Source organism: Oncorhynchus masou, chromosome 9 (genome assembly GCF_036934945.1).
Source record: "Oncorhynchus masou masou isolate Uvic2021 chromosome 9, UVic_Omas_1.1, whole genome shotgun sequence".
In the NCBI taxonomy this organism is placed as follows: Eukaryota; Metazoa; Chordata; class Actinopteri; order Salmoniformes; family Salmonidae; genus Oncorhynchus; species Oncorhynchus masou.
Window position 1 is genome coordinate 49,129,581 of NC_088220.1, and position 26,466 is coordinate 49,156,046.

Consider the following 26,466-nt stretch of genomic DNA (forward strand, 5'->3'; position numbering starts at 1 on the left):
TGAATTACCGTAAACTGGGTGTGGGGTCTTTTTACTGTACACAGCTGTCTAGTGCTTTGGGTCTTTGTCTATGCGAGCCTGACTGCTTAGAAAGGGCCTGCCTATGGAAACGGCATGAATGTGATCTCCCTCATTCAGTTCTACCCATTGTAGCTCTAGTTATGATTTGTAGGCCTGTGTTCTGCCAATAGGATATGTTGTGTGGCTGTGAACTTTTTTTGCTCTGAGAACATTGTGCGGGGCATGGAAAGAAACATCTGCAAGTGATATCTCCAGACGGCAGGATACCAAATTGAACCGCTATTACATCTCGGCAAATGTGACGAGACGTGCAATTTGAGATCATAATTAGCGATTACAGTCTGTCCGCGGAGTCTTTTATTTTTATTTTTTTCAGGACCAGAAGAAAACACATTTTTTTTATATATGAAAGCAGCCAACATTCAATGCAGCCTTTAAAAAGGCAGTTGGTCTTCCCTAGTTGCCCAATTAGGGTCTCTCTCTCTGTGTATGTATGTGGATTTGTGTGTTTGCGAGAACTATATAATCACGTCTTTTAGAACTGCTGCTGGCTTAGCCAGCACTGTTAGATTGTGAGAGAATTATGTATCATTACATAAGGTTCTGCTCTGTACGTTTTTCAAACAAGCCATAAGGAAAATACTTTAAGGATGCTGGGTAGTAGAATGTCAAAAAGAGGTTAAATGTGAAAGAATGTGTCAGTTAATAGTGACTGTACTGCAGTTGTCTTAAGTAAGGTGTAGCATTCCAACTGCTTTCTGACCCCAATCTCTTCAGGAAACTTCCAGTGGTGAAATGGGGTCACAGATTATACATTAACATCACACAGCAACAATGTGGGAATTTAAATGAGACATGGAACACCCTCCAAATAATGACTTGAATCTTTCCCACAGTCTTAATTATTTATATATTTGTTCCCTCTTTCTCCTTCTCTTGTAGGGTCAGACCCAAGGCCAGTAAGAATCTTTGCATGGAAAGACCGCCCGGCAGCCTCCTCCCTAGAGCTTGTGGGCATGGCAGGATGAGTGTCTGCGTTCGATGATGATGGCAAAAAAGCAAGATGCAAAGGCGCCCACCTACAACCTGGTCGTGGTGGGCCTGTCCGGCACAGAGAAGGAGAAGGGGCAGTGTGGTGTGGGCAAGTCCTGCCTGTGCAACCGCTTCGTCCGTCCCAGCGCAGATGACTTTTACCTGGACCACACCTCCGTGCTAAGCACCAGCGACTTCGGGGGACGTGTGGTGAATAATGACCACTTCCTGTTCTGGGGGGAAACGGGGCGGGTGCTGGAGGAGGGGCCGGAGTGCAGGATGCATGTGGTGGAGCAGACAGAGTTCATTGATGACCAGACGTTCCAGCCACACCGTTCCACAGCCCTCCAGCCCTACATCAAGAGGGCTGCCTCCAACAAGCTGGCCTCTGCAGAGAAGTTGATGTATTTCTGCACGGACCAGCTAGGGCTGGAGCAGGACTTTGAGCAGAAGCAGATGCCAGAGGGGAAGCTAATGGTGGATGGCTTCCTCCTCTGTGTGGACGTCAGCAGGGGCATGAACCGCAACTTTGACGACCAGATGAAGTTCATCACTAATCTCTACAACCAGCTAGCCAAGAACAAGAAGCCAGTGGTTCTGGTGCTCACCAAGTGCGACGAGGGGGTGGAGCGCTACATCAAGGACTCTCACACCTTTGCCTTGGCCAAGAAGAACCTCCAGGTGGTGGAGACGTCAGCACGCTCCAACGTCAACGTAGACCTGGCCTTCCTCACCCTGGTGCAGCTGATAGACAAGGGCCGGGGCAAACCCAAGATCATCCCCTACTTTGAGGCCCTGAAGCAGCAGAGCCAGCAGATTGCCTCGGCTAAAGACCGCTATGAGTGGCTGGTCAGCCGCATCGTGAAGAACCACAATGAGACGTGGCCCAACATAAACCGGCGCATGCAGACTTCCTCAGAGTACAAGGAGTATGTCTTCCTGGAGGGCACTGCTAAAGCCAAGAAGCTCTTCCAGCAGCACGTCCACAGGCTCAAACAAGAACACATTGAGCGAAGGCGGAGGGTCTATCTCAGCACCCTGCCTCAGGCACTGGGTTCCCTAGTCCCTGAGCTGGATGAGATTGACCACCTGAGCTGGTCTGGGGTCCAGAAGGTTCTGGAGACCAAGCAAGACTTCTCCCATTGGTTCGTTGTGTTGGATGACACCCCCTGGGAGACCACGCCACACATAGACAACATGGAGGATGAGAGGATTCCCCAGGATCTCCTGGAGACCCCGGTGGCCGAGACGATTTACGAGAGCCACCTGGAGCACCTGAAAAATGAGCGCAAACGGGCGGAGATGAGGTGGGAGTTCAAGGAGAAGCTCAGTGCCTCTCCCTTCATCACAGCAGGCAAACCCTGGGAGGAGGCACGCAGCTTCATCATGAATGAAGACTTCTATCAGTGGCTCGAGGAACCAGAGTACCTAGACATCTACAACAGGCACCAGAAGGAGATCATTGACCGAGCCAAGGAGGACTTCCAGGAGCTGCTGCTGGAGTACTCAGAGCTCTTCTATGAGCTGGAGGTAGACGCCAAGCCCAGTAAGGAGAAGATGGGGGCCATCCAGGAGGTGTTAGGGGAGGAGCAAAGGTTCAAGGCCCTGCAGAAGTTGCAGGCAGAGAGGGACGCTTTGGTTCTCAAGCATATCCACTTTGTCTACCACCCCACCAAGGAGACCTGCCCAAATAGCCCACACTGTGTGGACTGTAAGATTGAACAGGTTCTAGCCTCCAAGTTCCCCACTCGATACTCCTTCTTCGATAGCCATAAACCGGGCGACGGGAACGCAGATCGCATAAACCTGGTCATTCTGGGTAAAGATGGCCTGGGGAGAGAACTGGCCAATGAGATCAGGGCTTTGTGCACCAATGATGACCGGTACGTGCTGGATGGGAAAATGTATGAGTTGTCCCTCCGGCCCATAGAGGGTAACGTGCGTCTGCCGGTCAATTCCTTCCACACGCCTACCTTCACCCCCCATGGCGTCCTGTGTCTCTACAACTCTAAGGAGTCACTATCTTACATTGTGGAGAGCATTGAGAAGCTCAGAGAGTCCACGCTAGGCCGAAGGGAAAACAGTCTATTTCAGCTGCCCATGAACCTGCTCCTAGTCACCAAACGGGGAGTAGGGTCCATCAGGGACATTGGGGGGGAAACGGCCCACACACTTATCCTCCAGGGGCAGCAGGTGGCTGGGAAGCTACAGTGTGGTTACCTAGACCCCGCCTCCCCTGGGGTGGGCTATGGACGCAATGTGAACGAAAAGCAGATCAACCAGGTGTTAAAAGGTCTGTTGGAATGCCGTAGGCCCCCTGGGAGCATAGGCAGCAGCTCCCCTCCTTTACCCCCCTCCTTCAGAGACTCTCACTCCCAGCCCATCCCAGAGACAGACCTGCGGATAGTCATGTGCTTGATGTGTGGCGATGATTATGACGTGGAGCAGCTCCTCTCGCCTCTCCTGCTGCCCCAGCACTGTCGGCCGGCCTCCAGCCTGAGCAGTGGCACGTCCGTGCTCCTAGAGCTCACGGTGGGGGCCCAGAGGCACACCATTGACCTCTCCCTGCTCTCCTTCCACTCCTCATTTGCCCTAAGGAAAAGTCGGCTGGTGCACGGCTACATTGCCGTGTATTCTGCCAGGCGCAAGGCGTCCATGGAGACCCTGTGTGCGTTCCTGTGTGAGGTGCAGGACATCATTCCCGTGCAGTTGCTTGCGGTGGGGGAGAGCCAGGCTGAGCTGTCGGACTCTGAGGCGGCCAGGGAGCAGGTGAGCCAGGGGGAGGAGCTGGCCCGGGAGATCGAGGCCAGGTTTAACACAGTAGTGTGTGGGCCTGGAGGGGTGGTGGGAGGCCTGCACAGGATAGACCTCTTCCAGCCCTTCCTGAAGGAGGTTGTGGAGAAACGCACCATAGTGGAGGCCACACACATGTACGATAATGTAGCAGAGGCCTGCACCACTGAGAGCATGAGCCCGGCCCGCTGCAATTCCCCCAGCCCCATCAACACCCTGCTAGACTCTGAAGAGGACGTGGAGCCCTCGCCTCCCTACCCTGACGTTACCCTCACCTCCCACCTGGGGGGCTTCAAGCTCCCCGACCTGGAGTCCAGCGACGCCTTCTCAGTCATCTCCGAGATCAGCACCTTCGAGAGCAAGCTCAACAACAAGGTCCCCCCCCAGGTGCGACCCAAGCCCACCATACGGAAAGTCAACCTGGGGCCCTACATGGACCAGCAAGGGACCAACCGCCGCTCCTTACCCCCTGCTGTCACCTGGGCGCCGGGCAGCGACGGTGGCTACGACCCCTCGGACTACGCCGAGCCCGTGGATGCCGTGACCAAACAGCGGCCCACAGAGGAGGAGAGCATCTACTCTGTGCCCCACGACAGCACTCAGGGCAAGATCATCACCATCCGCAACGCCAACAAGCATTCTAACGGCGGGGGCAATGGCTCGGATAGCGAGGCTGACAGCAGCTCCCTGGAGCGGAGGCGGAAGATGTCTGCTCTGGGGGTGAAGCCTCGGCTGTACCGCGACCGCTCGAAACGCCTGGGCAAGTTCAGCAGCTTCCGCACTAGCTTCTCCATCGGCAGTGACGACGAGCTGGGGCCGCCCAAAGCACCAGAGGAGCTGAGCGGGGCGCACAAAGGGGACAACTCCATTAACGAGGAGGGCGAGGACCCCAAGAGGAGGAACATCCTCAGAAGCCTGCGCAGAAACACCAAGGTATGTGCTCCAGTGTCTGTTTTTGTGTCTGTGTGTATTGTTCATCAACATCACATCAGGTTTCACACTTTCCGTTTTTATTATTTATACCGGTCACATACTGTATATAGAGTACTCATTTAGATTTCACCCTATGGCTGACTTCATATACAATCTCGATCAATCTATTATAGACTACTTGATGATTTTCATCTGTTTTAATAGGGTTTTGTCTTCACCTATCACCTTTTTATCAAAGTTACCTAGCAACAGTGTTCCTAATGCACTGTTCAGTGTTTATTGGCGTGTGTATTTCCTCACCTGTGTGATTGCATGAGCTATGCGCAGGTTTTCTGTGTTGTCCTGCTCACTGGAGCCCATCTCATTGGAGTCTGACTTGCTATAGAGGGTCTGGGTTTCCTTCCAGGCTCTTTAAATCAGCCTTGCCTTCTCTCGCTCTGTGGGCCTACTTTTCTCCTGCTTCGCAGTGGTCCTCCAAACCAGCCCAATCATGGGTGGAAGCAGAGAAACTCCAGCTATTGAAGTCACCCAGCTCAGGAGAAACTGTTTTAATGAATCGGGAGCACAGTGTACGCTCAGGCTATGGCTAGTTGTGTATGTGTGTAATGTTTCCCTTCATATGCGTGTGTGTGTGTGTGTGTTTGTCAGTGATTATGTGTATGCTGTCCATTATTCCCCAAATGGACAAAATTCTCAAACTTGGAATCCGCGCTGACACGGGTCATTATAATTTGACACGAACGCCGGTAAAACCGAAGGTACATTTTTGCCGGCTTAGTTTGACATTTCTTTCACTGGTCACTGAATGAGGTCATTAACTACAGTAAAAAGAGAGAGAATTATTATACCGCCCTCACTCCCCCTCCACACTGTCTCTCTGTACAGCAGTTTTGTTTTATCCTGGATTAAAGCAGCCCTGGCTCTAACCCACTCACTCATTACAAATTACAAACCTGTTACTTCCACAGCCCTAGCGGCAGTCCCATAGTGTGGCTTGTTTTTAAAAACAAGTAGATCTGTGCAGAGTAGACCCAATGGCTTTATGAAATGCTCTGTTTCGAGGTGGGCTGTTCATTAAGTGAATAGAGAGCGATTGGCAGCCGAGTGATCCAACTGTGTGGCACCAAAACATGCCCAGAGACTAGTGGGACATGCCCTGGGTTTATTTTCTCCTCCTCCCCCACATTCTCCTTCCCTCCCTCATTCCCCGATTCTCTCTCTTTACCTTCCTGCTGATGAAGCGGGAATACAGTGAATATAGGACTCATACATGGGCGTCAGCCTCCCCTCCCTCCCTCAGACTCTGCGGTGAAACATTTGACCCAACACCGTCCATCTTATCTGCCTGCCATACCTCTCATTCACACAGAGAGGCTGACAGGTAAAGTGCCACCTAAGTGGGAGCGAAGGCAGTGTATATGATTAGACTGGCTGGGGGAGAGAGACACAAACCACCCTGTCTGGCTGTGTGTGGGTGATAATTACCATGGGTGTCAGTATGGGGAGATTTTATGTTTTCACACACAGTAGTGATGTCTCTCTACCCCATAAACTATACACGTGTTTAGTTGTATACTGTATGTCCTGAACGATGCTCCGTAACATCACAAATCTAGAGTGAATTTGGTTGGCGGAACCAGTATAGGGGGAACTTAATTGAAGCCACCAAAACAAATAAAACAAAACTGCTTACTGGGGACTAAGATGGCGACTCCCCTGACTGCAGAGCACAGCCTTAGGGCTGATCTGGGGCCTGTGTCTCCGCTCCACGTACATTAAAGCCTTTATTACTTAATGGGAGCCATAAGTTCATCAGGTTCCCAGATCAGCTGTCACTCTATTGGTGACGGTCGCTATAGAACCATCTGTAGCCTGGTCAGTATAATAAACAGAGACTGTCCCTGTAAGTCTGGTCCGAGGTCAGGGTAGAACCAGCCAGTCTTGTCTGCCTGGCCGCCTCAGCAGTGAGTACACAGTGGAAACTAACTGACCCTCTCTCCCTGTTCAAATACATTCACCTCAGGCTGTGGCCGGCTGACTTGGCAGAGGTGTGTGTGTGTCTCTCTCTCTCTCTCTCTCGTTCATCCCCCCCCACCAAGATGCCAGACACGTTTCCTCTCCCCAGCCTTTTTAAAACCTCCTCAGCCGACAAGTGGAATAATTTCAATTCCTGCATCTCCTAGTTCCTTTCTAATATGCCGCTAGCACTGCACACAGAGAGAGGGAGACATTGATGGAACCCTGGTCTCGTGTTTTTTAATTATTTTGTTTGTTAAGGACGTGTATTATTTTCCTTGTGTGGTAGAGGTCTGTTGTCTTCTCAGCGTTGGCCACATCCTGTCTCAGTAGAAAGGAGAAAGAAAGCAGAGCAGAGTTTTGTGTTGTGACTGTAGCCAGGGGAATGTAGGGTGGTGGGCAGGTCAGTGGTGGTGGGTAAAGTAATGGGGGGGCGGTGTAACTGGAGTAGAGGGCCCGGCCAAGGCTTCTAGGCTCACTCTGAGAGTATCATGCTGCTCTGCTCTCTCGCTTCTCGGGACAGCAACACATTCTCACTGAACACCATTTTAGTGCACCGTACAAGTGGAGTTACTGCTTGAACGGCACAAGTAGCTTATAAGATCAAATTAAATGCTGATAACAGCAGTAGGTTAGCGGCTTACTAGAAGCGATGAGTGTGTTTCGGATGGGACAATGTTCAAGGAATGCAGTGTAGTGGAAAGGGAGCATGACAACGGAGAGGAAAGAGTGCAGAGGATAAAGAAAACATAGAGAGGTGAAAAGTGGAATGAAGATGTGTTATCACACCCACAGCTAGAGATGGGAATCGTACATTCCTATCAGCGTGGGCCTTGAGAAGAATCTACTGCATGGGTGCGTATGTGTGCCGTGCTGGTTGATACAGTTCGATGCCGATGTTAAAGAATGAAAGTGTGGTAATGTGTGTGTGTTTTAAAATTGTGTCCATATCTATGACCTAAAAATCCATCGACGCCATGGATGGTTGACGAACAGAAAGGATAACACCGTTCTCATCTCTCTCTCCCCCTCTCTCGCAGAAACCACGGCCCAAGCCCAGGCATTCCATATCCAAAGTAGAAAGCAACTACTTTGGCGTGCCGTTGGCCAACGTGGTGACACCTGATCGACCCATCCCGCTCTTCATTGACAAGTGCATCCGATATATTGAGGCAACGGGTAAGCTTCCACGCATTACACGGAGGCTGGATTGTTGTTCTGAGTGGATGCTATTGATTACTGAGACTATTGAGGAGATCAATATAATGGCATATAGATGGAAACGGTGGCTTTATTGGTTTACTCCTGTGCTCATTCCATAGTACTGTTCAGAGAGCAAAGGCTGCAAGCCTCAATATCAGCAAGGTCTCTGTCGCTCTCTCTCTCTCTCTCTCTCTCTCTCTCTCTCTCTCTCTGTCGATCTCGCTCTTTCTCTCCCCCATTGGCATGGGGAAACATGTTAACATTGCCGAAGCAAGTGAAGTAGATGGTAAACAATACAAAATTAACAGTAACCATTACACTCACACAAGTTCCAAACGAAAAAAGACATTTCAAATGTCATATGTGTCCGTGTATATACCGTGTTGTCACGATGTGCAAATGGTTAAAGTACAAAAAGGGGAAATAAATATGGGTTGTATTTACAATGGTGTTTGTTCTTCATTAGTTGCCCTTTTCTTGTGGCAACAGGTCACACATCTTGCTGCTGTGATGGCACACTGGTATTTCACCCAGTAGATATGGGGGGTTTATCAAAATTGGGTTTGTTTTCAAGTTCTTTGTGAATCTGTGTAATCTGAGGGAAATATGCGTCTCTAATATGGTCATACATTTGGCAGGAGGTTAGGAAGTGCAGCTCAGTTTCCACCTCATTTTGTGGGCAGTGAGCACATAGCCTGTCTTCTCTTGAGAGCCATTTCTGCCTTTGGTGGCCTTTCTCAACAGCAAGGCTATGCTCACTTGAGTCTGTACATAGTCAAAGCTTTCCTTAAGTTTGGGTCAGGTATTCTCTCTCTCACTCTGTTTAAAGCCAAATAGCATTCCAGTTCGCTCTGTTGTGAGTTCTTTCCAATGTGTCAAGTAATCATATTTTTGTTTTCTCATGAGTTTGTTGTGTCTAATTATGTTGCTGTCCTGGGGCTCTGTTGGGTCTGTTTGTGTTTGTGAACAGAGCCCCAGGACCAACTTGCTTAGGGGACTCTTCTCCAGGTTCATCTCTCTGTAAATGATGGTTTTGTTATGGAAGGTTTGGGAAACGCTTCCTTTTATGTGGTTGTAGAATTTATTGGCTCTTTTATGGATTTTGATAATTAGAGGGTATCGGCCTAATACTGCTCTGCGTGCATTATTTGGTGTTTTACATTGTACCCCGGGGATATTTTTTGCAGAATTGTGCATTCAAAATCTCAATTTGGTGTTTATCCCATTTTGTGAATTCTTGGTTGGTGAGCGGACCCCAGACATCACAACCATAAAGGGCAATGGGTTATATGACTGATTCAAGTATTTTTTAGCCAGATCCTATTTGATATGTAGAATTTTATGTTCTTTTTGATGGCTTAGAAGGCCCTTCTTGCCTTGCCTCTCAGATCGTTCACAGCTTTGTAGAAGTTACCTGTGGCTCTGATGTTTAGGCCAAGCTATGAATAGTTATTTTGTGTGCTCTAGGGCAACGGTGTCTAGATGGAATTTGTATTTGTGGTCCTGGCGACTTACTGGGATTTACTGTTAGAGCCCAGGTCTCGCAAAATCTGTGCAGAAGATCTAGGTGCTGCTGTAGGCCCTCCTAGTTTGGGGACAGAAGCACCAGATCATCAACAAACATTTGACTTCAGATTCTAGTAGGGTGAGGCCGGCTTCTGCAGGCTGTTCTAGTGCTCTCCAATTCGTTGATATATATGTTGAAGAGGGTGGGGCTTAAGCTGCATCCCTGTCTCACCCCACGGCCCCGGGGGGTGAGACAGGGATTTTTAGTGGACATGGATTTTTATAATATCATATGTTTTTCCCCCAACACCACTTTACATCAATCTGTATTGCAGACCCTCGTGCCAAATTCAGTTGAATGCTTTTTTGAAATCAACAAAGCATGAGAAGTCTTTGCCTCTGTTTTGGTTTGTCAATTAGGGTGCGCAGGGTGAATGTGTGGTCTGTCGTACGATAATTTGGTAAAAAGCCAATTTGACGTTTGCTCAGGACATTGTTTTCACTAAGGAAATGTACAATTACTCTTTGGGTTGTTTATTTAGTATTTTCACAGAAGTGGTTAGTTTGTGGATTCTTCAATCACATCGAGCTGATTTCTGATGCGCTGTTCCTTCTTTTTCTGTAGTGTATTTCTGTATTGTTTTAGTGATTCAACATAGTGAAGGCATAGGCTCACGTTTGCTGGGTCTCAATTTCTTTCTAAGATTTTTGCATTTTTTTTCTTTCTCGCTCTCTTTCTCTTTCTGCTTTTCACAGCTTTCACTTTTAGCCCACATAACTCTACCTTTCCATTCCTTCTTTATCTCATTCTATTCCTCTCCCTCTCTTATCAATCCCCAGTCAGTGTTTTATCAGTAGTTTCTGGTGGGACTGTGGTTCTCCCCTGAGGAAGCTTCTGTAGTTTTCTCTAAGTCAGAGCTGTGCCTGTTCCTGTGATAAGAGCGCAGGATGTCTCTCTCTCTTCCCCTCTGCTTCTCTCTCTCTCCTCTGTTGGAATTGTTCTGCTGTTCGTGTTTGCCTGTGGCGCTGTAGGAGGCCATAGTGACAGTCAGCAGTGGCCCTGGGCAAAAGTAGTGCACTATGTAGGGAATAGGGTATTATTTAGGAAGCGGCCTCTGTTGTATTGGAAACCTCCTGGGAGCAGCGTTCGTTGTGCTGTGTGGTCTGCATTAGTTCTGTACTAGGGTTAGTTTTATGCAGTGTGTGTGTGTGTGTGTGTGTGTGTGTGTGTGTGCATGCACGTGAACATTGATGTGTGAAAGAGTTTGACAGTGTGTGTGGAGCAGATGAACCTGGCACAGGTTCCTTGACCGTTGTGTATCTTTCTGTTTGTCTGTCTGTGTCTCTCTGTTTGTGGAACTGGGTGCACAGATGGGCCTGTGCTCAGTTAACCCTGCTGCCAACACTCTGCTCTAATGCCCCTCCATAATACCTCACTGCCCTGAGCCCACAAGGTGCATGTCGCTCAGCCTAACATCAGCTGTTACTCAAGCCCCCTAGGAGGTGTGTGTGTGTGTGTGTCGGGATGGTGGTTGAAGTGACAGGTCTGAATACACAGGGGAGTTATTATATGGAACATCTTTGACACTCTAGCAGGAAGCTGATTCCATGACGCGAATGAGAGCGTTGACTGTAGAATGCTAAATCGAGATCACAGTATTCTGCGTGTTGTTGTGTTTGTGTGAGGATGCAAAAGCCATGACATGCCTTATTGACATTCTTTGCAGTGCATTCCTGGGTAATCTCTTGTCTGATTTTAAACCTTTCCCACACAGGGATTAAAGTCAGACGCCCTCTGCACTGTCATGTGCGGGTAACGGGGCCAGAGATACGCACTTGAGTCAGGGCGCCAGCGAGGCGCTCGCTGCCACCCTTGCCTACCTGAGTGCATATAGCTACCACAAGGGGGCAGAGTGGAGTGGCACACACACACACACACACACACACACACACCAGCTCCTTGGTTTCCCTCCTGCCTGCCTCCCTCTCTTTTTCACCTAATCCACCATTTCCCCTCCTGTCTTCCCCTGCAGATTCCCTTGTGTCCTCGTTTGACCCTCTCTCCATCTAGTCTCTTTCTTTTTGTCACTTCTCTCGATCCACTGTCCTCCTCTGCTTAGATTTTCTATACCCCTGTCTCTTTTCCTTACACGCTCTCTCGCTCGCTCTCTCGCTCGCTCTCCTGTGTGATGCCAATGTCTCTGTCTGTGTTCAGGGGTAGTGGTAATTTTCTGCCCTATAGCTCCCTCCTTCAGATCGATATCACAGAGCAGGAAATTAGAACAAGCTCAGCTCTTTTTTTTTCTCTGTGTGCACCGGGTGGGAGGAGGAACTCACTGCAGCAACACAACGCACAGCCCTTAGCCACATCCTCTGATTACACTCTCACTATGGAGTCAGTGCACACACACACACACAAACACACACACACACACACACACACACACACACACACACACACACACACACACACACACACACACACACACACACACACACACACACACACACACACACGTAGCATCAAGCCAGAGATCTGCTGCCCAAATCCCTTAGGATGCTCTGTCAAATCACTGGATAACACACACACACACACACGCATGAATAAATAAAGGCATGCACAAAAATATGCACACACACAAACTCGCTCAGATGGCGACACACCCAAATGTTTTACATGAGAAACACTAGCAATAAATGGGAATATTCTCACTGTGAAACCCAGTTCTGCTCTAACTCACACACTGACACACACACTCCGACTCCAACTTAAGTGTGCCGTCCAGTTTTTTAAGTTACGTAGGCTATTTTAAGGATGATGTTGCCAGTGACATCCATGTTTTTGTTTTTTACGGCATTGTGACATTCAATGGTGTTAGTGTCCAGAGCCTGTTGTTCAACACGTACCATGCCGATTTAATCGGTCGACCTCTAGTCTGTATGTGTACGTGGGCCTGTGTCTTCCTTGTGCCCCCCTCTTTTGTTGAGTGTGACGGAGGAGAGGCAGAGGACGGCCCTATGATTGTAACACTAAAGGTGTCCAGGGCGTTAGGGGGATGAGTGACGTTATGGATCAGACCGACATCCTCACCCTATACCAAAAATACATACCCGCCTTACGTTATTGTCCGAGCTGCCCGCTCCTCTCACATCCTCTTATCCTTCCTCCACCCCCCTCTCAATGTCTGTGTAAGGGCGCTCCCACCACCCCCACTCGTCTTCCAACAGTCTCTCCCTCTGTCCTCCCTCTCTACCTCCATCCCTCTCACCCCTTTGACACTCCTATTCCCTTTCGATCCGTCTTCCCCGTACTCCTCTCCTTTTGCACCCCCCACTTCTTTTCCTCTGATTTGACTCTCTCTTCCACCCTCTCTCTTGCTCTCTCTCGCTCTCTCCATACAGAGTAAGGTTTCTGTTCCCGCCCAGTGAGTTGTGTGTATTGAGATGATGAATGCGTGTTAGCATGCGTGGGCACGTCTCCTTGTTCTAGCGAGCTCCATAGCGACGTAAAAGGCAGCAGCCAGTGATAGCCTATGGAAAAACGGCTGCTTGTTGCCAGAGGCAATGAGACCCTGATACAAAACCCACATCTGGGCTGAGGATCAGTCTGACCTGTGTCGGGGATGCTTTGCCAACACGCCTCCGGAGCCAACTGCCACTCTCTTCAGTGTGTGTGTTTGTCATGATGAATGAGTGATAGGAAGAGAGCGAGAGCTGTTCACACATTCTCAGTTTAATGCTTATCGTGGCATGTTTGTGTTTGGGACATCACTTGATGGTGTCTGATATACTGTAGGTGGAAAAAGACTGGGAGAGATGAGGGGAAGAAAATGTAATAAAAATATGTCATGATTATGAGATGGGATAGTCCTGTAGAAGCAGGAGATGGTCGCTCAAGACAGGATGTAGATGAGCTGTTCACAGGAAGTGCTAGTGTTTGGTTTGACCTCGCTGCAGAGGAAAGGAAACTGGTCCAGAAATGCTCTTAGAACAAAGAAGGTAATGGAAGTTGACCTCGACATCACGCTCTCTGACCTCTGCATTTCCACTACCATCCTCCCTCTGTCTATATCTCTCTCCCCCTTCCTCCCCTGTCCTTGTTACCTCACTCTGGCTCTGTATGGTAAGAGCGTGGCGGTAGCATACCAGAGTAGGGCTGTGGTGGTCATTACATTTTGTAAGCAGGTGATTGTCATGCCTACACCACAACAGTAAATCTATTTATTTTAGTCAGGTCTAAGGAAACATGATATGAAGAAAATGTAGTCTATTTCAGAAGAACAGGATAGCATACTCGGAGTCGTCCTCATGTTAGGTCCTGATCTGACTATACGATATGGCTGTGGGCTACACTATAATTTCTGTGGCATTATTTTAACGTAAGAAGAATTGAACATAGCTAAATAAATAAAATAGAAAGGATATTTTTCCTAAACCATTTCCTGAGGGAGAGCGCGCATGCGGCTATTCTGTTTTGAGCTGTTAACAATAAATAGGTATTCCTATATGCTTAATTTAGTTATTAATCTAACTTTTAGTTGTTCTACAAACGTTGGCCTATATGTTTTGATTTTTAATACATTATAAGGCTTCATGAAGCGACTCTAATGATGGTTTGAAAAAGTCGCTTGAAAGGCATGAGCTCTGCTTTGTTTTTTTGCACAGGCTGTACACACTTCATCAGTCTCTCATTCACAATTTGACAAGCACTTGATAATGCCTCGAATTTCACAGCGGCATCCCCTTTTTGGCCTTAATGCACCAGTGGCCGTTGTGCCTTTAGCCCGGAGTGCTGTGTTGTGCCCTTCTCCCTGAGTGATGCGTACTCCTAAGCATCTCACTCACATGGCTCTCATCACAGTGATCAGGTCTTTCTCACAGGCTACAAGTGAAGACAGACACATCGGGGACGCAACTCTACGCGTCCTTGTCCAATTCTGAGGTGCATATTGAAGATATTGGAAGAACTGTCCACATTTACTTTTGTCAGCCACAAGATGAGTAGGCCTAACGATCAGCGAAAGCACTAGCTTAGTACAAAAGATGTCCTATTCTGTGTGAGAAATAAATGTTCCAAACTGTCCCGGACAATTATGGGATGCAGTAAAGACCATCAAACTTCTTTATGCAATGTGGCTGGTGCAACAGATCAGAACATTTAGTTTCATGTTGATAAACTATTAGGCTATTTCTTCAAATTATAAGCGCATCAATGCGCACATGGCAGTAGGCTATAAGCACAAATGTTCCAATAGCGGGAAAACACCATTATCAAAAGTGACCACATGCGATTATGCTTTTATTGTAAAGGTGCATTTTTATTATGATAAATGATCTTCCCCAAACTTGAAATGCACGCGCTGCTTATGCATGCCAGTTAGGCTCTACACCTCTTAACTTCATGCGACGAGCAATCCCGTATCCGGGATCCTATTTATAGCCTCAAGCGCATTAGCATAACGCAACATTAACTATTCATGAAAATCGCAAATGAAATGAAATAAATATATTTGCTCTCAAGCTTAGACTTTTGTTAACAACACTGTCATCTCAGATTTTCAAAATATGCTATTGAACTCTAGCTAAACAAGCATTTGTGTAAGAGTATTGATAGCTAGCATAGCTATAAGCCTAGAATTCAGCCAGCAACATTTTCACAAAAACAAGAAAAGCATTCAAATAAAATAATTTACCTTTGAAGAACTTCAGATGTTTTCAATGAGGAGACTCTCAGTTAGATAGCAAATGTTCAGTTTTTCAAAAAATATTATTTGTGTAGGACAAATCGCTCCGTTTTGTTCACGTTTGGCTACGAAAAAACCCTGTATCCAGTTATAGCCTCAAGCTCATTAGCATAACGCAACGTTAACCTCTTGAAACTCTGGGGGCGCTATTTCATTTTTGGATGAAAAACGTTCCCGTTTTAAACAAGATATTTTGTCACAAAAAGATGCTCGACTATGCATATAATTGATAGCTTTGGAAAGAAAACACTCTGAAGTTTCCAGAACTGCAAAGATATTCTCTGTGCGTGCCCTAGAACGTGAGCTACAGGCAAAACCAAGATGAAACGGCATCCAGGAAATCAGCAGGATTTTTGAGGCTCCGTTTTCCATTGTCTCCTTATATGGCTGTGAATGCGAGAGGAATGAGCCTGCCCTTTCTGTCGTTTCCCCAAGGTGTCTGCAGCATTGTGACGTATTTGTAGGCATATCATTGGAAGATTGACCATAAGAGACCACATTTACCAGGTGTCCGCCCGGTGTCCTGCGCCGAAATTGGTGCGCAAACCTCAGCTGCAAGTATTTTTCCATGGAATTCAGAGAAGAAAGCAGGCTTCCACGAACGATATATCAATGAAGAGATATGTGAAAAAACACCCTGAGGATTGATTCCAAACAACGTTTGCCATGTTTCGGTCGATATTATGGAGTTAATTCGGAAAAAGTTTGACGTTGTTGGTGACTGAATTTTCGGTTCGTTTCGGTAGCCAAATGTGATGTACAAAACGGAGCGATTTCTCCTACACAAAGATTCTTTCAGGAAAAACTGAACATTTGCTATGTAACTGAGAGTCTCCTCATTGAAAACATCCGAAGCTCTTCAAAGGTAAATGATTTTATTTATTTGGTTATCTGGTTTTTGTGAAAATGTTGCGTGCTAAATGCTACTCAAAATGCTAAGCTAGCTTTGCATACTCTTACACAAATTAGTGAATTGCTATGGTTCAAAAGCATATTTTGAAAATCTGAGATGACAGTGTTGTTAAGAAAAGGCTAAGCTTGAGAGCAGGCGCATTATTTTCATTTTATTTGCAATTTTCAGAAATCGTTAACGTTGCGTTATGCTAATGAGCCTGATGCTTTATTCACGATCCCGGATCCGGGATGGGGAGTATCAAGAGGTTTAACTATTCATAAAAATTGCAAATGAAATGAAATAAATATGCTAGCTCTCAAGCTTAGCCTTTTCTTAACAACACTGTCATCTCAGATTTTCTAAATATGCTTTTCAACCATAGCAAAACAACCATTTGTGTAATATATCAGTTCTGTGGCACTCACAGATAATATCTTTGCAGTTTTGGAAACGTCAGAGTTTTCTTTCCAAAGCTGTCAATTAAATGCATAGTCGAGCATCTTTTCGTGACAAAATATCTTGTTTAAAACGGGAATGTTTTTTTATCAAAAAATTAAATACTGCCCCTAGAGTTCCAAGATGTTAATGCTTAATGTCAAGATGTTATTTGGCCTCTTTCATTATGATACAAAATCAAAATATATATGCCTATGGGCTAGGCCACATGAGGTGTGCGACTATGATTTTGAAAAAGGCACTTTTTTTTAAAGGCAGTTTCTTATGCTGAGCACCATTCACATGTGATAATTATATGCTTCACAAGTGATAATACACTGCTCAAAGAAATAAAGGGAACACTTAACTTCTTCGATATAGGGGGCGCTCTTTTCATTTTTGGATAAACGTTCCCGTTTTAAACAAGATATTTTGTCACAAAAAGATGCTCGACTATGCATATAATTGACAGCTTTGGATAGAAGTCACTCTGACATTTCCAAAATTGCAAAGATATTATCTGTGAGTGCCACAGAACTGATGCTACAGGCGAAACCAAGATGAAATTTCAAACAGGAAATGGCCCAGATTTTGAGGGCGCTGTGTTCCAATGTCTCCGTATATGGCTGTGAATGCGCCAGGAATGAGCCTACACTTTCTGCCGTTTCAACCTCAGGAGGCTGAAGAAATTCGGCTTGTCACCAAAAGCACTCACAAACTTCTACAGATGCACAATCGAGAGCATTCTGGCGGGCTGTATCACCGCCTGGTACGGCAACTGCTCCGCCCACAACCGTAAGGCTCTCCAGAGGGTAGTGAAGTCTGCACAACGCATCACCGGGGGCAAACTACCTGCCCTCCAGGACACCTACACCACCCGATGTTACAGGAAGGCCATAAAGATCATCAAGGACAACAACCACCCGAGCCACTGCCTGTTCACCCCGCTATCATTCAGAAGGCGAGGTCAGTACAGGTGCATCAAAGCTGGGACCGAGAGACTGAAAAACAGCTTCTATCTCAAGGCCATCAGACTGTTAAACAGCCACCACTAACATTGAGTGGCTGCTGCCAACACACTGACTCAACTCCAGCCACTTTAATAATGGGAATTGATGGGAAATGATGTAAAATATATCACTAGCCACTTTAAACAATGCTAACTAATATAATGTTTACATACCCTACATTATTCATCTCGTATGTATACGTATATACTGTACTCTATATCATCTACTGCATCTTTATGTAATACAGGTATCACTAGCCACTTTAACTATGCCACTTTGTTTACATACTCATCTCATATGTATATACTGTACTCGATACCATCTACTGTATCTTGCCTATGCTGCTCTATACCATCACTCATTCATATATCTTTATGTACATATTCTTTATCCCCTTACACTTGTGTGTATAAGACAGTAGTTTTGGAATTGTTAGTTAGATTACTTGTTGGTTATTATTGCATTGTCGGAACAAGAATCACAAGCATTTCGCTACACTCGCATTAACATCTTCTAACCATGTGTATGTGACAAATAAAAATTTGATTTGATGTCGCACGCAACTATGCTTTTTGAAAAAGTCACAAATAGGGCTTTCACTTTATCTTGGTTTAGACTGCACGAGCTGAGCATCATTCACAAGTGGTAATATTCTCACTCAACTGAATATTCTCACTTATCTTATCTTTACATAAACAAAATAAAGCTGGGACCGAGAGACCGTTTCTATCTCAAGGCCATCAGACTGTTAAATAGCCGGTACTAGCCGGTCTCCACCCAGTACCCTGCCCTGAACTTAGTCACTGTTACTAGCCGGCTACCACTCGGTTACTCAATCCTGCACCTTAGAGCCTGCTGCCCTATAGAGGTTCTTCCTTTAAAAGTTGCGAGATTGCACTGCGGGACTTAGAGGTACCCAGTGTCACGACGTCATTGCTCCAGGCCACCACAAGGGGGAGTTAGAGCACTCATTATGCATTTGGGTCCCAAGGTTTTTATATGACCAATCATATCGCGTGGTTCCAATGACGCATTTTGGATCGAGCCACCCTTGCCATGTGGCGTTCTTCATCAAAAATGGCTGATAAAACATTGCGGTGGAACCAGATGTAAGTTGTTATAATGTCATAACGAGTCAAGGAAAAAATGTACAATTGAGAGGAATATGTTAATGTAGAGATAAACGTTTGCATATTTTTTAGTCATAAAGTTCATTTACGAAAATCGCTATTTAGCAAGTTATATGACTAGCTAACATTAGCCAGCTAGCTAGTGTTAGGATAATTAATTTGTAATTTGTGTTGTTTAATGTTTTAGGGACTCCTGAGAAAACCAGCAAACCAGGCTGTTGTCTTGTGAAATAGTGGATTAAAGAATCTAGCTAGCTAAAGCATTTACTGCAAATTGAACGTACAATTGTGTAAGCTTGCCTTGTAATGCAGCTGAAGTAACATAGCTAGCTAACTGTTTACTTGCTTATTGTGTAGTGGAGGATAAAAATAACTGTATGCCTTTGGATATGTAGCTAGTTACAGTATGTAGCCGATCTGTGTATGGACCCTGAAACGTTTGGTATGAATATTAGTTCAGAACTTATCTATGAACCTCAGCTATCATAGTTGTTGTATCAACTTCAAGTCTGAATGGCATTAATGACGCATATGGATAGAGTAGAATATAATAACTTTATTGTGCCAAGGATGCAAGTCCTATATACACATGTACTGTAGTTATTACCACGCATTGTAGCCTGTACATTGTAGCCCACATTCACACATTGAAGCCTGTACATTGAATATATTCACTGATAATGTACTCTTCCTTGGCAAATAAAGGTGTGAATGGCAAATTCAGGTATAAATCTCTGAGACATTCATTTTCGAACTCCATTATTTGAGTGATGCTGTGTCTGCATGTATGTATTACAATTATACACTTCAACGGTGTTAACCACGTCTGCTCCTGGGACATCAATGATTACACATTGTAACGATGCAATAGACTAGAAACATGATTGATTTGTAATTTATATCTACAGAGAAAAGACTGCATATTTAACTCCCTACATCTGCATTAATCTGAGGACACGATAGTATTTCAATGAGGTACTTCATTTCAACCAGTGGAGAATGTGAAACACTTCATTGAAAGAAGTTCATTATCCAGGTGTTACGAATGCATTGTAATTATGATAATTGTAATATTATAAATACAAGTTCAATCTGTACTTCAATGCACATATGATGTGCATTATAAAAGGAGGAAGAAAGATGAGATGGGGAGAGAGGTGCAGACAGAAAGTAAAAGAGGTAAGAACAGTGGCAGACAGCGTATGATTGCAGTGCTACCCTAATATTCTCTCTGTTCATCACAGTTGTGGTGTCTCCTAACCAGCCTTGGGCACCCAGTTTGGCCCGAGGGTTATCTTAAGAGCGGGTGAGGTGGCAATGACGGGACTGCCTTCCTCTTTCACATCAAAACATACCTGCAGACGAGAGAGCATGATTAAGCCTTGTTTTTTTTTTCTAACACGGTCAGTCATCTTAAATCAGGAGGTGAAATGCAAAACTGACCTTGGATCATTAACTCTGGGACTCCTACATCTCTGTCTGTATTTCAATGTAAAGCATCTCTTTAATAATACTTCCTGTTGACCCGACCAAGTGACCTCTCACCTATGACCATGCTGTTCCCTCTGTGTCAGCCAGTTCAGATGCGGGAGGGGTTCACCAACACAGCTGATATAACCTAGAGGATTTAGGGAGAGGGATGAAGTGAAGAAGAGAGACTGTTATTGTGTGTGTGGTCTCACCTGGTGTCCACACTAAGTGGCTACGGAGAACTTTATGCTGAAAAACAGACACTTGAGGACAAACAATAGAAGATACTGTATGTGAAGCTGACACCTATCGGAGTGTACCTGAAACACTTAAATATAGAGGGCTATGTGTCTCACCACTTGGTTACTGCAAGGCTAACCCCCAGGGAAATCATGACTTGGCAGCAACAGATAGCCCAGTGAAAATGGCTGTGTTTATGTGGTGTAAATCTGAAAATTAGCTGCTGACATCTAAAGGGTTTTTTAATTAACGCATGTGAGACAGGTTCCATGTACAACAAGACAGGCAGAGATGGAGAAAAGAACACAGAACAGTTTAATTAGTTCTGGTTATGGACACTTTTGCCAGCAATAAAGCTTCCACTGCCTGTTCCTCAGAGAGTGAACATCTGGCAATATATACATTTTCGACCCCTTTGCAAGTTGGGGAGAGGGCTAATAACTGAACAATAGACTGACTATTCAACCTTTACTAAAGAATAGTCTAATAGCTGAGCTAGGTGTGAAAACCCCCCCTTTATCACAGACCAGATTTGCCCAATGACCAAGGGGTATTACAATGTAATAAAGTAATGACTTTTCAAATAACGTTGTCTGACAATTTGGTAGCTATCATAGCATATCATTTACAGCAGTATGTACCTGTATGTTAGCTAGCTGCCTAACGTTAGTAGTTATACATCAAACTTGCCAGTATATTAGCCTATATGCTATCTAACTACCCAACGTTTATTGACTTGATTATTCTCGTCGTTCTTAGCTTAGCTAAATGTTATGGTCGTTGTGATTTCTCAATGGACATTTGGGTGCTTTCGTAAATTCACTCTGGCTACAATAGAACGAGTCAAAATTCACCCAAGGCTGAAAAACGGCTTAAGAAAGTTGTCTAAACTGGAACACTAGCGCGAGCCCATAGCAAATGAATGGAATCGAACGTTCGCAGAGCTTGTTTTGACTGGAGTGATGCACGAAACTGGAAAGAAACAACTTGTGTAAAAGTATACATCAGCACCTCGATGGTGTCAACTGTGCTTATGTCTGCGTAATGAAAAAGTAGGGAAAAAATAAACGTTTGTCTATTTCTGGTCTGGTGATCGATGACAAACGAGCACGCTGCCCAAACTTACATAGGTACAAAGAGGAGATTATCCTGATTTTTAAAATGATGCCCGTGTAACAGTTTTGCTTCCATCCCGTTCCTCGCCCCACACCTGGGCCCGAACCAGGGACCCTCTGCACACATAGACAACAGCCACCCTCGAAGCATTGTTACCCATCGCTCGACAAAAGCCAAGGTCTCAGAGCGAGCGACGTCACTGATTTGAAATGCTATTAGCATTGCTATTTTTGTTCTGTTGCGATCACTTCAAAACGACGGCCTTACCAGCTCTGCTAGGGCGAGTAAAATGGTTGTAAAAAAAGTTCTCTCATTTGTGTCTGGAAGTAGCTAGCCAACATTAGCTTGGGTGATGACTGCCGTTAATGCCAGAACACTCAAATCAACCTTACTCCTTGGCCCGAACATCCAGTTTGCGCTCCGAGAGCGAAACGGCCCAAATTTACAAACTGACAATTTTCTCTGAATGGAAACACCCTAATATTAATCAAATTAATTAAACCAAATTTCTTAATCAATCCCATATACTATGTTATTATAAAAAAAGGTTTTAAATTCTCTGGTAATGCCAATACGGAATATTATCAAATGCTTCTCAAAGATGCCCTCTGGTGGTCAAACTAGCAATAACTTGCAGTAACAGAAGAAATGGCTGAGAACTAAATGGCGTGCCACAGAATGCTGGGTGTGCTGCAGTATGACACAACTTTTAAAGGAGGAACCACCACTGTATGTAGATAGACATACAGTGCATTCGGAAAGTATTCAGACCCATTGACTTTTTACACATTTATGTTACATCCTTATTCTAAAATTGATTAATTAAAACTGTGCCACCAGAGACTGTCGCAATTGGCATAGAGTCGTCCGGGTTAGGGAGGGTTTGGCCAGCAGGGATATCCTTGTCTCATCGCGCACTAGCGACTCCTGTGGCGTGTCGGGCGCAGTGCATGCTGACCAGGCAGCTAGGTGTACAGTGTTTCCTCCGACACATTGGTGCGGCTGGCTTCCGGGTTGGATGCGCGCTGTGTTAAGAAGCAGTGCGGCTTGGTTGGGTTGTGTTTCGGAAGACACATGGTTCTCGACCTTCGCCTCTCCCGAGTCCGTGCGCTAGTTGTAGCGATGAGTAACTACTAACTATTGGATAGCACGAAATTGGGGAGAAAAAGTGGGTAAAAAGATTTTAAATGTTTTTTTTGTGCAAATTTATTAAAAATAAAAAACAGACATCACATTTATATAAGTATTCAGATCCTTTACTCAGTACTTTGTTGGAGCACCTTTGTCAGCGATTACAGCCTCGTCTTCTTGGGTATGACGCTACAATCTTGGCAGACCTGTATTTAGGGAGTTTCTCCCATTCTTCTCTGCAGATCCTCTCATATTTTCAGTTTTCTCCAGAGATGTTCGATCGGGTTCAAGGACATTCAGAAGCCATTCCTGTGTTACCTTGGCTGTGTGCTTAGGGTCGTTGTCCTGTTGGACGATGAACCTTCACCCCAGTCTGAGGTCCTCAATCTCTCTACTTTGCTCCGTTCATCTTTCAATCAAACCTGACTAGTCTCCCAGTCCCTGCCATTGAGAAACGGACGCCTCACAAGTCCTCAACCGGCAGCTTCATTAAATAGTACCCACAAAACACCAGTCTCAACGTCAACAGTGAAAAGGCAACTCAGGGATGCTGGTCTTCTAGGCAGAGTTTCTTCTGTCCGGTGTCTGTTTTCTTTCACCTATCTTAATCTTTTTATTGGCCAGTCTGAGATACAGCTTATTCTTTGCAGCTCTGCCTAGAAGGGCAGCATCCCGGAGTCGCCTCTTCACTGTTGACATTGAGACTGGTGTTTTGCGGGTAGTATTTAATGAAGCTGCCAGTTGAGGACTTGTGAGGCGTCCGTTTCTCAAACTAGACCCTAATGTACTTGTCCTCTTGCTCAGTTGTGCACTGGGGCTTCCCACTCCTCTTTCTATTCTGGTTAGATCAGTTTGCTCTGTTCTGTGAAGGGAGAAGTACAGTGTTCTGAGATCTTCCGTTTCTTGGCAAATTCTCACATGGAATAGCCTTCATTTCTCACAACAAGAATAGACTGACAAGTTTCAGAAGAAAGTACTTTGTTTCTGGCCATTTTGAGCCTGTAATCGAACCCACAAATGCTGATGCTCCCAATACTCAACTCGCCAGTTTGATTGCTTCTTTAATCAGAACACCAGTTTTCAGCTGTGCTAACGTAATTCTAATAATCAATTAGCCTTTTAAAATGATCAACTAGGATTAGCTCACACAACGTGCCATTGGAACACAGGAGTGATGGTTGCTAATAATTGGCCTGCCGTTTCCGTTTCCAGCTGGTCTTTTACAACGTTACACTGTATTTCTGATCAATTTGATGTTATTTTAAGGGACACTTATTTTTTTTTGCTTTTCTTTCAAAAACAAGAACATTTCTAAGTGACCCCCAAACTTTTGAAAGGTAGTGTATGTTTGTGTATATTTATACCCCGAACTCTGACATTGCTCATCGTGACATTCCTTTATTTATTCCTTTTTATATTTCTGCTCTGTTGGCGCTACGAACACAAGAATTTAGATACATCTGCGAAATATGTTGCACCTTTCCATGACCATGCACCTGTCGAAAGAGGGGCGAATGGAGGACACTTTTCCTGCCGTTCATGTTCATGCCAGCCAGATAGTCTACACCGATTTTTAAAAGTGAAGCAATGTGCTTAATATTAGGAATGTTTCTAAATAAATATAGTTATATAGCTTACAGAAAGCTGATGAGATCCTCTTTTTTAATAGAGGCAATCAAAACTAATTTTTTTCTCACACAATTACCTAGCATACTTTATAGAAATGTTGCGCAACGTGGGTTTATAGGAACACTTATTTAAGCGCGTGCCTCAACCGGCTATGAGGAGCTGTCTCTCGCTGAGCAACAGGTGATCCCATTCCGCTCAAACTCTGAATGTCAGGGCTCTCGTGGAGTGTTTGATTTGATTTTCTATTGAATTTGCATTGATGTCGGAGTGATTAGAGGGACAATAGAGCACTGAGTACCAGGCCATTAGCGACAGGCCATTAGCGACTGGCCGTAAGCAAGTTTGGTAGGCTACTAATGACCATCAGCGGTTTTGGAGAAGCCTGGTTGCCATGACTCAGCGGTCACATGCAATTTGACTGTGGTCATGACTCGTGAGTGGTGGTAATACGGTCACCATAACAGCCCTACGCCAGGGTTGTGGGTTTGATTCCCGCTGGGGCCACAAATGGGAAAGGGTTTGCACTTTGAATAAAAGCATCTGCTCAATGGCATGTATTATTATATAGTATGTCTCTTCCTCTTCTTTTGCTATTCTCTTCTATTTCTCTCCCTCCACTCCCCTCTGTCTCCCTCCTCCCCTCTCCATCTCGCTTTCCATCCCCTGTTCCCCTGGAGTCTGGCTAGAAAAGCTTTTGTGGATAATTGATCGGCAGAAGGAGGGGATCGATGCTGCTCGTCTTGACTGAGAGACTCATTTCCTCCCGCCTCTCCCTGTCTCGGGATTTTGTCTTTGTCTCCCTCCCGCCTCCCTCTCTCTAGCGCTCTCACTCACCACCTTTCCACACCCTTGTCCTCTCCATGACTGTGGTAAAGGCATGGATTGCAGAGAGAGGCGAGGATGATAAGGAGAGAGGAGGAGAAAGAGCGGGATGATGGAACACATGGGACCAGAGTTCATTAAGTCATTTTTATGGATCTTGAACCCTAGTAGCCCCAGAAGGACAGAAAGCACCGGAACACTTTCTGCAAGCCTGCCCTGGTGCTTTGAGTCTCATTGATGGCCCTTATGATCTGTCTCGGTGGGAGGCCACTAATAGACTCTCCAATGTGTCTGTTGTTTCATTACCACACAATCTCTGCATAGAACAAGGCTTCTAACAGCACTCTATTGGAGCTGCTTACGCAGAGGTTATATAGGGGTACTTATCGGTGTGTGTTCAGACTGTGTTGGATTGATGATAAAATGTCATGTTGAAAGCATCAAGTGGATAAAGTGTACTGAATCCCTCTCTCTCGCTTCTCTCTCCGCTCTCTCTCTCAGGTATCACTACAGAAGGGATCTACAGGGTGAGTGGGAACAAGTCAGAGATGGAGAGCATGCAGAGGCAGTTTGACCAGGGTGAGTCACCAGAACCTCTCTTTTTGACCGTAGACATTCAACACACACCAACAAAATGAATTGTCAACAATATGCCTTACACTCAGTGGCCAGTTGATTAGGTTCACGAAAAAGCTCCACTCCTACAGTCATGTGGCTGTGGGTTGCTATATAAAGCAGGCAGACAGGCATCGAGGCATTCAGTTACTGTTCGATTGAACATTAGCATGGGCAAAACAAGTGACCTAGGCAACTTTGAGTGTGGTGTGATCATCGGTGCCAGGCATGCTGTTTCCAGCATCTCAGAAACAGCCGGCCTCCTGGGCTTTTTTTTAACCCGTGAGTGTCTATGGCAAGTAATCCCAAACTCTGTCCTCGGGACCCCAAGGAGTGCACATTTTAGTTTTTAACCCTAGAACTACACAGCTGATTAAAATAATCAACTAATCATCAAGCTTTGATAGTTGGAATCCGCTGTGTCGTGTAAGGGCAAAAAACCTGGACGTGCACCCCTGCACGCTGGTCAAGGGTTCACCGAGAATGGGGCGACACACAGAAAACATCCAGTCAGTGACAGTCCTGTGGGTGAAAACAGCCATTGATGAGAGGTCGAAGGAGAATGGCACGAATCGTGCAAATAACAGCGCAGTACAACAGTGGTGTGCAGAACGTCATTTGATAAAGCACAACTCATCGGTCCTTGTCATGGATGGACTATTGCAGCAGGCGACCACACCGGGTTCCACTCCTATCAGCTAAAAACGAGAACTGGCTGCTGTGGG

General features: G+C 45.6%; 1 pseudogene; it reads left to right on the forward strand.

The window, feature by feature from the left end:
• The window catches only part of LOC135546104 (rho GTPase-activating protein 35-like), a 62,946-nt pseudogene that overhangs the window by 24,116 nt on the left and 12,364 nt on the right, over positions 1–26,466 (forward strand).